Here is a 14823-nt window from a genome sequence, read left to right as displayed (position 1 = left end):
GGGCGTTGAGTGTGAGGCGGCGTGCAGGCAAATGAGGCCAGTCCCACTCTGCTCTTTACCAATATGTTAGCAGCTAAACACCTGCTATTCTCTGTATCACAGTAGAGTCAGTGCTGGATCTTGCAGTGGAGCTTGCTGTCTCACCCAATGGCCTCGGGATCGAGAACAATAGGTCCTAATCAGAGCAATTCGGAGTGTGCCTTCACTTCAAAATATGTATGGTGGTGGCAGTCTTCACTTAGGAGAGCATGCAGGTATACATATGTGCCATTTCAAGACAACGTGTGCGTAGTAGCTAGGTCTTCCAAGGCACACAACCTCAATTGGTGGATGGGGGCTACAACACTGGCACTGATTCAGTAATGCTCAATGAGAGGACCCAGTGCCAAAAATATACGGGTTCAAGCGCTGCTGTAACTATGAGCTGTGGGGCTGAGGAGCTAAGCTTTAGCGATGTGAGGGCAGAGCAATATGGGCCACAAGTAGCTCAGTAGTTCAGGCCTCCTACATGTCACTCTATGGGCCTAGGATAGTGCTTGAGTCCACCCAATTGCGTCCATGGAAGTGGGAGCCCTACTCCTTACCACAGTGACGGCGTTGCTAGCAAGGGTAGCAGGTAGTTTGAACAAGACGCTGCAATTTCAATCCAGTCCTGACCGGGAAGAAGGCCTCATTCCCCAACCCCCTGTGAACGTGCGCTCCGGTGGCGTCTACAATATTCAGGGATCAATCGCAGTTAGGATCTCCTGCGATATTGCCCTACGTCTTGGCCACATAATTATGTAGTAAGTGCAGCTGAAGCCGATCATGGCATGAAGGACGTTGCCGAGTTTCGAGGCTGTGTGGGCCGCGCTTTGGAACGGGAGGGCCTCTGCATGTGTCCAACTAATAGGGGCCCTATCACCTCCTTTACGTGACAGCCCGGGCGAGTGCTGATGGGGTGGGGGGTGGCCAGGACACTGGCGCAGCATCAGCGTGATCGAGAAGGTTGGGCAATACCGCTAACCTCCTTTCCTAGTATGTGCCTCATCGTGCCAGTTGCGCTTCCAGCAGTGTCAGCAGCAGCGCCCAGCCCAAGGATGCAGATGGGTGCCCAACAGTCCGGCAGTAACCAATTCCAATGAAACTCAGGACGGAGTTTGGGTAGGTGTTCAGGAGTACGCGTCCAGCATTATTGGAGGAGAAAGTTCAACTGTAGGCAGGATTATTGCTGGATCATGCCGCCAAGTGTCAAGAGCCTCACGGGTATTTGGCCATTTTGATCGTGCGCCACCTAGCGCCCCCAACTACGAAGCCAAACTTGCCATCCTGGAGCTCTGAAGAAATGAAAGAAGGCCCGGTCTCAGTCAAAAACCAGTGTGCGGACGCCCTCCTGCTCCTCAGGCTAATCTTGTGACTGATCATTGTTGAGGTCACAAAGCCCAGTTAAGCTGAAAATACCAAAAAACATAAGTCCAAACACGGCTGCACGTCATCCAGTCATCTCCACCATTTGGAGTAATGCGACCCACTGAGTAACTCTAGGCCATGGAGTTGCGTACCCCTTTTAAAACCAATTCCGATGCTGCTCCCAATGTGCCTCGACTTCCCTTGGCCATCAATGACACCACAATAGCTTTGTGAGCTGAAAATGACCCAAGATATCATCTTTGATACTCCTGCTGATCCCTCTGTAGTGTCTTTGAGACCTCTGAATCCAAGGCAGCCCTAGTTGGGTCACTGCCAGTAGACTAGTCGTTGACACCAACTGTGCCACTTAACCTCAACTTAGGACCGACCCCCATCTTCGAAATCAGCCCTACTGAATCCAGCCCTGGCGCAACATTCAACTCCGCCTTTGGTGCCGTGACTGATGTAGCCAGCCCGAGTCTTGGCGAAGCTGTAAGAGGAGCCAATATTTTTATGGGACTCAGAACCTCTACTACAACTCCTCTTGAGGTCACAAGCAATCCACTATTAGCCCAATTCAGATCCTGAACACCATAACCATGAAAATAATACTGAAGAACAGAGTCCTTATAATGACTAAACCTTATCCTAGGATCCATAGGATGCCACGGGGTCTGGACACGGCACCAGATATTGGTCTTTCTTCTGCTAATCCTTCCACAGCTACAGAGTAATCTCTTTCCTTTGCTATGATGATTTAGAGGGCTTACAAAGTGCTATAATTTATCCTACCATCCACACAGGTCAAAACTAATGTCCACACTGAGGTCCTTCATACAAGTTGAACAAATCAGGAACCTCTCCTCCTTTCAAAAGATGACTTTTCGAACATACTGCTGGGCACCTGGACAAAGCTAGGATCTTGCCCCTAGTCAATAGATACATTGCAAGGTGACATAGACCTGCCCCCAGGGATCCAGACTTCCCCGTACCACACCCCAATCCGAAAAACCTGGTGGTACATGCATGTATAAGTAGTCTCAATCTCAACGCATTTCCCACTAACCTACTAGAGCGCGAACAAATGTATGGAGACATTTGCCAAGCGCATGTTCTCGTCTGCCAGTCTTTCCCTAAGGTCAGTCAAGACCAGCTGCCTCCTGAGGAGGCACTCTCATGGGACAGAGTGGTGGATATCTTGACAGCAGTTTCTGATAACATTTGGCCCACCCTGAAACATCTCATTCAAGACGACCAGGACTTAGTGAAGTACTCCATATGTTCAGGTCTGGACAATACAAACTATCAGGGTAGAGCAGACGGAACAACAGTATTCCTCTTAGTCTTATTGGAGTAAAGGCAGGAAATCAGGCCAACTGCATCCAGACCCCGAGATTAAACACACTACTTAAACCCCAACCACATCTCCAGCAAAACCAAAATAAATCACTATCTGTGTCTCAAAAACACTCAGTGGGAGAACGTATCACCTTCTATCTCCACATGTGGAGGAGAATCACATCTGACCCGTGGGTTCCAAATAGGAGGAAAGCCCTGGCTTAACCTATTTGAGACAGCACAGAATGCGCAGTGACCAAGCTTTTGCAAGTTGGAGTTCGGAAGGCGGGTCACCCCCTCAGAAACGCTTTTCACTGAGGAGACACGCGAGCGCGTCAACCAAGATGGCCGCCGCCACCGGAGCTCCGTGATTCCTCGGAGCTTTTAACTTAATTTAACGACGAAATCCCGTCACAAACCCAGCGAAAATACCGGCGCTTGCCTCCTGATGCCTCTACTTACCTGTGGAGTTCTTTTTTGACGACTTTGATCGACGGAAGTGTTTTTCTTCACCTTCCATGCTTCTGCTCCCTGCTGCTCCTCAAGGTACTACCGGAATTGTGAGCCTGGGGGTGGAGAGTTATTTATGAAAGAGGCTGGCTTGGGCCTAGCTCCGCCTACAGTACTGTTTAGCTGCTGCACCTGGGGTTTTTCAGTGTTTTCTGACGCATTTGCCCCTATTTACAACACTTTACTTCACATTTTGAGGTTATTTTGTCTTATTCTATTTTTCTTACATATTAAGGCATATTTTTTCTCCTCAAAATGGATTCAAAAAATTCTTCCACTAATAAAAGGAAGCAGCAGGTTTCCCCTCCTCCAACCAAATCTAAGGTGGTGGAATCCTCAGAACCTTCTTTGGCCCTTATTTTGGAGGAAAGTAAAGCCTTACGTTTGAATACTGACACCATTGCCTCAGAAGTCAAAAATGTTCGTAAAGATATGGCTTCTATATCGATGAAGGTGTCGGATAATACCATTAAAATTCAAGATAATAAGAATAAGTTGGATGCTTTTACACCTTTAATGACCAGAATTATTCCAATGCATAATCAGCTGCTGGACTTAGAAAATCGCAATAGGCAATATAATCTTCGCACTTTAACTTGCCTGAGGAAATTGAAGGGACCAATTGTCGGCTTTATCTTGAATCTCTTCTGCCTGGTCTCCTGAATATTAAGTTCACAGAAAAATTTGAGATTGATAAAGCTCATAGAGTTCCGTCACATCGCAATACTCGTCATTCAAAGCCAAGGCAGATGATATTTAAGGTCCTGCGTCATCATCATCTGGTTCTTATTCGAAAAGCTGTGCGGGAAATACCATCATTGTTGGTGAATGGAACCAAAATCTTCATCCATCAGGATTTTGCTAAAGAAACTGTGGCTATTCGTAAAGAATTCTCTTCTCTTCGTCCACAGCTGAGGAGCCTTGGTTTCAAATATGGCCTATTTGATCCTTCTACAATGCGGGTCTGGAAAGACAATGTCTCTAAATCTTTTCAGCGTCCAGAAGATCTTCATCTTTTCCTTGAACAGCAGGCTCCTCCATCAATGGATACACAAGATCCTAATTCTTGACTTCATTTCGCTGAATTCTTGTGGCATGTTTATGCATAAATGTCTTCATGGGCTCCAACGGTAACTGGCCATGCTTGAGGAACGGGTGTGCGTTTCCTTGTCTTTATTTATGTTGCTTGTTTGTGCCTTACTCTCTCTTTTTTGTTTCTCCCTTTCCTATTTTTCGCTCAGTGTTACTCTTTTAACCTGTCTTTTTCTACCTTCTTCTTGTTCTCATTCCTTTCTCTACCTTCTCTTCTATCCTAATGGCTAATGTTCATAATATTAAAATTGTTTCTCTTAATGTAAAAGGTTTAAGACATCCAGTAAAACGTTTGAAAATTTTAGATTATTTAGGTAACTCTAAGGCTGACATTTGTTTTGTCCAAGAGACACATGCTGATGATAAAGTTTAAAGTTATATGAACAAAAAGTGGGTGGACTCTATTGTCTCTTCACCTGCTAAAGGTAAAAAGAACGGGGTCGCTATTTTCTTTGCCAAAAGATTGCATTGTCAGGTCTTACATAAGATTTCAGATTCTGAAGGTCGATATATTACAGCCAAAGTTAAAATTCATGACTCTATTTTCTTTTTGATTAATGTTTATGGACCTACGGCTGAGGATCCTGTTTTCTGGGCTACTGTTACGTCTGAAGTTTTAAAGTTGGGAAATGCTCCATTGATTTTTGGTGGTGATTTCAATGTTTTTGTGGATCCCTTGTTGGATAGATTGTCTACATCTCGATTTAGACCGTCCAAGACTTTTCATGCCTTTAAGACTTTTCTTCAAACCACCAAGTTAGCGGATATTTGGAGATTGCACTATCCAACTGGTAAAGAATTTTCCTTTTTCTCCAATCCTCATAATTCCCATTCCAGAATAGACTATTTTTTCCTTTCCCCTTCCCTCATTCAATTTGCAAATAATCCTACCATTGGTACCATTGACATTTCAGATCACGCAATGATTTCTTTTGTTTTAAATGTCTCATCTTCTTTTACTAAACAGTCGAGATGGCGTATGAATACTGACATTGTCCTTAATGACACTCATAAACCCAAATTATTCCAAGCAATTCAGGATTATTTTACATTCAATCCGGAAGGCTCTACCTCCGTTACCACTCGATGGGATGCATTTAAAGCCTATGTCAGGGGTACTACTATTTCTATTATGGCTCATGAAAATAAGAAATTTAATTCTCATGTTAAATCTTTAGAGAAACAAATAGCTCATTTTGAGCGTTTATTTATTACGTCTAGTGATCCTCAATATAAATTAAAGTTACAAAAGCTGAGGTATGAATTTAATGCTATTCTCAGTACTAGAGCTGGGATTCAACTCTCTAAATCCAATGCTAAATTTCGCTTTAACACCAATAGGTCTGGTAGACTTCTGGCTAATTATTTACGTATTAAACGAGACAAAACACAGATTACCTCCATTAAATGTCCTCAAGGTAAAATTGCTTTTTCCCATAATGAGATTGTTCATGAGTTTTTAAATTTTTATTCCACTTTATATAATAAACCAGATTTTTGTGATGACTCTATAATTGATTCCTTTTTACAACATTCTGATTTACCTCACATTTCTTCCTCTGATAAACTTAAGTTAGATTTACCTATTACTAATGATGAAATTCTCTCAGCCATTAAATCGCTTCCAAAGAAAAAATCCCCTGGTCCTGATGGTATCCCTGCCGAATTTTATAAAGAGTTCCAACATCATCTTTTACCTTTTTTGTGCCAGATTTTTTCTCATTTTTCTTCATCAGGTACCATTTCAGGTTCTTTTTCTGAAGCATTAATTGTTGTACTTCCTAAACCTGATAAAGACCCTACCCTTATTGCTAATTATCGTCCCATTTCCTTGATTAACCAGGTTTGTAAACTATATGCTAAAATTATCGCTTCTAGGTTAGCGCCTATCCTTCATTCAATTATCCACCCCGACCAATCTGGTTTTATGAAAAATAGATACTCCGCTAATAATACAAGAACGTTATTACATATTATTGAGCAAAGCTCCACTATCATTAGCCCTGCTGGTGTTATGGCATTAGATGCTGAAAAAGCTTTTGATAAAATCCATTGGCAGTTTTATTTAAAACTTTGTTATCTTTTAATTTTGGCCCATCCTTTATTCGTATGATTTCTGCTTTATACTATGCTCCTACAGCTCGATTATTTATTAATGGCCAGATTTCTAACCAATTTTCTCTTTTCAGAGGAACTCGTCAGGGCTGTCCCCTTTCCCCTCTTTTGTTTTTACTGGGTATAGAGCCATTTCTTAATTACATTCGAAAATGCTATAACATTCAAGGAATTACTATCAATGATATTACTGTTAAAACTTTAGCGTATGCTGACGATGTGTTATTATTTATTAGTAATCCTGTTTCATCTGTTCCATTTTTGCTTGATATTATTTCTAAATACTCCACTGTGTCAGGTTATAAATTAAATGTTAGTAAAACTGAATTTTTTCCGCTAAATATGTTATGTACTCCTGATATGTTACCCTCACCAGATATCGTTTGGCAAAAGAGTAAATTGAAATACCTTGGAATATTGTTTTCATCATCCCTTCATGCTACCTTGAAATTGAATTGTGAGTTCATTCTTGAGTATATTAAGCAAAAAACATCCAAATGGTTCTCCCTTCATCTTTCCTGGTGGGGGAGAATGGAATCTATTAAAATGACTATTGCCCCTAAAATATTTTATTCTCTTGCTATGATCCCAACTCAATTTCCACTCAAATTTTATAAAGATATTGACAAACTCTTATCGAAATTTTTATGGAATAATAAGCCTCCCCGTATTGCTTATAAACAATTAAAAATTCCCAAATGTCAAGTTGGTTTTGCCCTACCTGATTTCTTTTTGTATCATAAGGCATTTATCCTTAAACAAAGTTCGTTATGGTTTAATATTTCCCCTATGGTTAATCCCCCTATCTGGTTTCATATTGAGACTTCCCTTGTAAAACCTTTTCCTTTACTGTCCTTGTTAACCATGTCTCCTGTATCTAAGATTGTACATTCCTCTTCCATAATCAAATCATCGAGATTAATATTTAATGATTTAGACTCCAATTTTGAATCCCCTTTACTTTCTACGGTGCATTTGTCCTTATGGCATAGTGCCTTAATCAAATTAAATAGGAATATTTCTTTTGGGTCTTCCTGGATTGATAAAGGTATTTTTTATCTTAGAGATGTTTTCTTGGATGATGCATTTATTCCATTTACTCAACTCCAATTGAAATTCAATCTGCCTTTATCTGATTTGTTAAAATATCAATTTCTCTATAATTCTATTTTAGATTCCTTCCCAAATGGCATTCCTTCTAAAATGACAGCTGATTTTTTGCTTTATGTTAATACTGTTTCTTTATCCTCTAAAGCGGTGTCTGTATTTTATAAGAAACTTACCGTATCCTTAGGTTCCAATGTTGATACAATTTCCACTTTTTGGAATAATGAGTTATCTTTATCTCTGCCAAACGATTCCTGGTCATTAATATGGACGCATTCTATTTCTGGATGTTTACCAGTGTCAATTTATCAAACTAATGCTTATATTTTATTTAATTCCTTATGGACACCATTGCGTTTATTTAAAGCTAACTTATTACCATCTAATTTATGTTGGCATTGTAATTTGCATCCTGGTTCTTTACGTCATATGTTATTTGACTGTCCAACTATTATGAAATTTTGGTCTGAAGTATGGAATGTAATATTGAAAATTTTACCTATTTCTGATTTACCCTCTTATAATTTAGTTATATGTAAATCTGTTGCTTTGAGTGTACCCCTTGATGATAATGAAGCAAAATTATTTAATTTTTTGGTTTCGGCTGCGTTAAAATCCATCACTTTTCGTTGGAAGGATGCTACTTCTCTTTCAGTCCATGCTTGGTGGTCTTGGATTATCTTTACAAGAAGAGGTGCTCAATTATCATTACAAGGTGTTCGTCATAATTCTTCACATTTTCAATCTTTTTGGTCTCCTATAGATTCGTATGTACAGTTATGATTATTGTTGTTTTATTGATAATATCTTATTGGTAACTCTATTTATCTAAGTACTTATGCTATGAAATGTATATTTCCCTTTTCCCTTCTCTCCCTCCCTTTCCTTCCCCTTCTTAAGTTTTCCTTTGAATGACAATATTATATTGCGATGTATTTTATTGATGAATGTATTTTTATGATTGTTCTCTTTCGCTTCTTTGTAATTTAATAAATTCTTTCTTCACTTTTTTGTATGTATTTATGTACTTCTCCATTGTCAAAAATTCAATAAAATCTTACTGAACTAAAAAAAAAAAAAGAAACGCTTTTCACCAGGACACACCTTTCTATCACCACCCCTCCTTCCCAGAGTGTAGAAAACGATCATTAAGGACTGGACCCAATTCATCCTAGTGGTTCTGGTCTGGGCAAGAAGAGTTTGCTAACCAGAACTTTTGACTATGAGCATTTGACCTCCAATCTGGCTGCTCCTTGGGAAGACGTTCTATTGCAGCAACAGGGCAGTGTCTTGCAATTGAACCAGATCAACCTGCACCTCCATGCATGGAGCTTGAACAGCCACAGTTAATGACTTTCAATCTCCCTCCCGAAGTGCCTGGTGTTATCTTGGCAGTCAGGCGACCGTCCACCAAAACTGTCTATGTGAGAAGTTTGTCTGGTTTTTCTCCCATAACATGTATCCCTTGAATGCAAAACTGTTGGATATTCTGTTGTTTTGTCTTTCCTTAGCCCAGTTAGGCCATTTTATGTTTGCTTGATCAGCCATCTCTTTTTAAATCATCTATGGTGATGAGTTTCTTAGAAGGACTGATCCACATGTTCCGCCAACAACTTTCTGTGATGCCACAATAGGACCTTCATTTGGTTCTTTCCTAGCAGATGGGCACGCCCTTTGAGCAGACTCACAGTTGCTCTCTAGGTCTGCTAACCATGAAAACAGTGTTTCTCATCGAAATAACATCTGCCAGGTGAGGGATCGAACTCTAGATCTTGTCTATGCAACAACCATATACATCCTTTTTCCCAGAAAGGCTGGTCATCATGAAGAACCCAGCATTCCAGTTGAAATTAGTCCAGCCCATCCACATAGGACAATTCATCATCTTGCCATCTTTGTACAGCCCACTTCACCCCACTAAGGAGGAACAGCTCCACTGTCTTGACCCTAAGAGAGCCTTCACTTGTTATATCGATCAGACCAAACCACTTTGATTGGATGATCAATTCCTTTTAGGCATCTCTGAGGCCAAAAAGAAAAAGCAGTACAGAAAAGAACCATCTCTCGATGGCTTGTTTTATGTATTAAGTTCTGCTATGAGCTAGCCATTCCACCAGAGCAAAGGCTGCTACCACTGTGCTGGCATGTGGTGCACCAGTCCTGGACATCTGCCGGGCTGCCATGGGGGTGTCTCTCCAAATGCTCACAAAGCACCATTGCCTTGACAGCCACGTCCGGCAGGATGGGCACTTTGCTCAATATGTCCTGCAGGATTACGTTTGAACTTACTAGCTCCTGTTTCTGTTGGAATACCAGAAACTCATCACTTGGACCTTGTTTTTTTAGTGGAGCTTTTTAGTATGTTTTTATGAAAATGTTTTCATTGTAAACATGGCTGGTGGATCATAAATTAAAGATGATATTTTCTGGATATCTTAGTTGACTATCTTACTTAACATGCATTATTTTTTTCTGCTGATTATGTTTGGTACAGGGTTTGTGTTTCTTGACTTATGTTAGATGGGTATTCTATCTCCTTATTAGTTATTAGCTTCCCATTTGGTCTATTTTTCGATATGCTGGTTCGAACCATTCCACAAACTTACCACCTAGAGATTACTGTTTGGTATCTATTTACAAGGTGAGGAATCTGCAGTTAAAAGTCCCTACCAGAAGGAAACATTATTTACCTTCCTCAGATTATTCTTTGAAAGTGAAAAAAATCTATTGTCCTTTAAATATGTTTTTAATATCTTGAAATATCTATGTATAAAGTAGATTTTCAAAACTGTAATAGTTATAAAAATATGTAAGCTGGCAATTCTGATTATTTTGTACCATAGAATGGCGTTCTAAGTAAGTGAAAAGTCATTAGTAGAGATAGATGAGACAGAGACAGGTGAAACAGACAGAGCCACAAAGAGACATAGACAGGTGAATGAAATAAATAGTTTAAAAGGACAGATTGAGAGGCACAGGCAGATAGAGTTAGAGACATAGAAAGATACATGCACATAGAGATAGTGCTAAGGTTAGATCAAGGCAGAGACATATAATGGAGAAAGAAACAGATGCTTAAAGGCAGTTGGGAACAGGTAGAGACAGATAGAGACATATAAACGAAGACAGATGGACAGAGGTAGAAACCACTAGATATAAAGACAAGTCGACATAGGCAAATGGAGACAGCGAGATACAGATAGACACAGATCTAGACACAGAGGCAGTTACACAGATAGACAGAGAGAGACATATAGATCGCTAGACATAGGTACTGAGTGAGAAAAATAGATATGGCTATAAGGATTGAAACAAATCTATATAGCAACAGATGGAATTAGATCTAGATAGATAGACAGAGAGAGACATATAGATCGCTAGACATAGGTACTGAGTGAGAAAAATAGATATGGCTATAAGGATTGAAACAAATCTATATAGCAACAGATGGAATTAGATCTAGATAGAGACATAAAAAGACAAAAAAAGAAACCGAGAAAGGTAAAGACAATATGGGATACAGGCGGAAAGAGATAGAAACATTTGAAGAGGGACTGACTGAAGCACAGCGAGTTAGAAACATACAGATAGTGATAGAGAAATATAGAGATAAAGCACATAGACTTGTTGCTGCAGGTAGAAATAGAAAGAAAGAGATAAAGACAGAGATACCTAGCTACATATGGAGACATTTGGAATCAGACAGAGAAAGGTACAGATAGCGATAGAGTCAGAGGCAGTACAAGATACAGACAGATATTGTATTGTATTGTATTGTATTGTAATTGCATTTATATAGCGCTTACTACCCCTGACGAGGCGTCGAAACGCTTATTCGGCGAGTAGCACGCTACTCCGGGACCCATAGAGGATTAGTGTTGAATTAGTATAGTGAAACATGCAAGTACATTTTAAGTGGTGGATAAGTTAGTCAGGTAATTGGATTTGGAATGATAGCAGAAGGATAGAGGAAGACATAGGTTTGTATTTATATAGGGCTTGTTGACGCACGCTATTAAGGAAGCCTACAAATGATTAGTGGTGAATTAATATGGTGAAATATGAAGTAATTTCAGTGGTGGATATTAGACAGTTACTTGGAGTGAGAAGGTTAGCGGAGGGATAAAAGGGGAAGAAAGATTTGCATTCATATAGCACTTGTTACCCCTGATGGGTGTTGGAGCGCTTTTCTGGCGAGTAGCACGCCACTCTGTAATCCATAAAGGATTACTGTTGAAAATTAGTATAGTGGGGGCGTGGCCGAGACAGCGGTGTGAGCGGACGAGTCCTGTGCGAGCTCCGTCGCCCCGCTGTGCAATAAGCCTGCTTCTGCGAAGTTCGTTTTTTTTTCCTGGGGACCCCCCTGTGTGCTGTAAGTCCTGTCTACATTGTGCCCCTGGAGCGAGTCCTGGCTGTGGGGGATCCCGCTAGAGGCAACCGGAGCTCTGAGGCCTCCGCGACCGACTCCTGGTCGCCATCTTGCTGACGGGTCCGCCGCCGAGATTCTGGCCCAGCTCCTTCCGAGCGGGGCCGATCCTCGGCGCTGGAACAGTACCGGAAGTTGCCTGTGCCCCACCTGCGGCGGACCCCCCCCCCGGGGACGGATTGCTGGCCGGGCCGAGTTAACGAGGCAGTCGGCGCCGGGCCTTCCCTGCCGGGAGGCGCTGAAGTCGCCCGGGCGCTGCCGCCGGGAGAGGCCCCGGCTTCGGCGGAGACTGGAGGCAGAGCCTGGAGAGGTCGCCAGAGGACCCCACCCTGCGGGACCCGACTCCAGATCCTTGGACCGCCGCGGGATAACTCCGGTGAGCAGCCCTCCTTGTGCCTCCCTCCCCCGTCTGCCGCCGGCGGTGTCCCGCTACCGGGGGGGCCTCACAGCGGTGCCGACCGCCATCTTGTCCCCTGGTCGGCCACCCGTGGGGACGTACCCGGGCGAGGTGGGGGGAATCCTCGCCTGCTCACGCGGTCCTCTGCCCACGAGGTCCCCTGCTGCCATTGCGTGGACAGTCGAGCAGCGACGGGACCGGCTGGGGCGCCCTCCCCCCTACCTGTGGGGACTCCTGCCACTGCCCGCCATTTTCTGCCCTGCTGTTTGGCGCCATCGGCCCCGGGCCCTGACCTGCCTGGATGCTGGGACCCTAGGGAGTAGCGGCTGCCGGGTGATGCGACGCTGCACCCGGACGGGCCGCCACAGCTGGACGCCACGACTTGAGGGATCTTGCGCTAGCCCTGCCCTTGCCTGCGCCACGCTTCAGACGCCCGACCTGCGGCCCTGTACTGACCCTCGCCACGCGGTGGTCGACATCGCCCCTAGCGCGCCCACGGGGGTGCACTCAACTTGCACTGAGGGGGCCACTATAGCACCCCTGTCTGGAAGAGATGCCCTTCACCACAGACGACCTCGCGCTGAAGCACCCTCACAACCCCGGGGGAAGCGGCCTACTCCCCACGCACCGGACTGAGGGGGCCTTCTCTGGACACTATTGGCGCGGACCGGGGGCCACTGGTGACAGGCCACCCATCCTCACGTTGCTGTGCACCTGGAGCGGACAATGACCCGTGGCAGAGGGGGCAAGACAGACCCGCCGGTGGCGACGACCAAGGGCACATCGGTGGCTACCATGTGGGGCAAAGCGGGCTCTCCGCCTTCCTCCGGGGGACCGCCTTCGTCAGGGGGACAGCCGCGGCCGCCCGCCGACTCCCCCCTGGTGACCCAGGCTTTTATGTCCTCCTTCATGACTGACTTGAAATCCGAATTTGGGTCCCTAAGATCGGAGGTCCACTCATGTGTCAAGGAGCTATGTAAGGAGGTCACTGATCTGGGCGATAGGGTTGATGGCCTTGAAAAAACAGTCGACTCCCGCACTGAAGACCTGGAACAGCTATGGCAGAGGGTGGCGACCCTAGAGGAGCAGCACATTCAGCTCCAGATCAAGCAGGAGGACCTTGAAAATAGGGGACGCCACAATAACCTCCGAATACGGGGAGTGCCGCTCGGAGAAGAGGGGACCGACGCCATGGCCTATGTGGCCCAACTCCTGCACGAGGTGTGGGGCAAGGACGATGCTTCCCCACCGCTCCTGGATCGTGCCCATCGAGTCTTTGGGGCAGGAAGCAAGGCGGGCCTCCTGCCTGATATCGTTACCAGACTGCACTACTTCACGGAGAAGGAGGCCATATTGAAGGCGGCGAGGGACAACCCGGACCTGCGCTACGGAGGACACAAGATCCAGATCTTCCAAGATCTGGCCCCTAACACGCTCCACAGGAGGAAGGTCTTCCGCCCGATCACGGAGAGACTGCGGGCCCTCAACATCTCCTACCAGTGGGGACACCCCTTTGCCCTCATCTTTCGGTGGGAGGATAAACGCAGGGCCCTCCGGTCCTACCGCGAGGCGGCCCAACTACTTGGCATGCCGGAATCCCCGGACCACAGCCCCTCCCGCTCTCACCACCAAGAGAGGGCCCCCCCCCGCCCAGACTGGTCCACGGTACGCCGACATCGCCGAACCCCCCCAGTGGATAGCTGCTCCACCTCTCAAGCCAAGCAGGACATTATAGCGCACATTCGCTCCCTTGAGGGCGACCGCGAAGAGCAGGCCTCCCAGCTCCTCGCCTCTGGAACTGAAGGAGAAGATGGACCCCCGACTCCAGATGACCATTGAATGGCAGGGACGTGGCCGGTGCTGCTTCGGAGATTGGACTCGACCTACAGACGTCCGGGACCACCCTGTCACTTAATAGTGGACTTGTTATGCCGTCGATGGTGATGGGGACCCCATTCGTCCCTCGCGGGCCGCCTCCGCCCCCCCCCCACGGTGGGTGGGAGGGAGCGGCCTGTGACATCCTTCCTCTTCGGAACCTGGACCCCCACTATTGAGCCTTATTGTCCTCTTGCCCTCTGGTTAAGACTTATGTACCTTTGAGGGGTTTTGGCTCTTGCTGCCCCCGAACTTGCTCGAGACAGCGGGGCAGATGGGCAGCGGGACGATCAGGATTCTTACTCTCGGACACCCACCCCCTCACTTTGTCCCGTAGGAACTGACATTCCCATGTTCATCCGAACCCTTGGGAAGAGGATGCCTGGTACCTGGGACACTGTATTGCGGCCCTGTTGGCCTGTTGTGGTTATATTCTCTCTCCATACTCTCTATTTTCCTACTCTCTTTCTTTTTCCTACTTTTTGCCTGCGCTGTCCTTTCCCCTGGCTTATTCACCATGCCTGTAGTGTGGTGACCTGGCGGAAGCCGCGGGTGCTGGCGCGATGGGGGCGGG

The sequence above is a fragment of the Lissotriton vulgaris genome, chromosome 6 (genome assembly GCF_964263255.1).
Source record: "Lissotriton vulgaris chromosome 6, aLisVul1.2, whole genome shotgun sequence".
NCBI classification, from domain to species: Eukaryota; Metazoa; Chordata; class Amphibia; order Caudata; family Salamandridae; genus Lissotriton; species Lissotriton vulgaris.
This window is presented reverse-complemented; position numbering follows the sequence as displayed.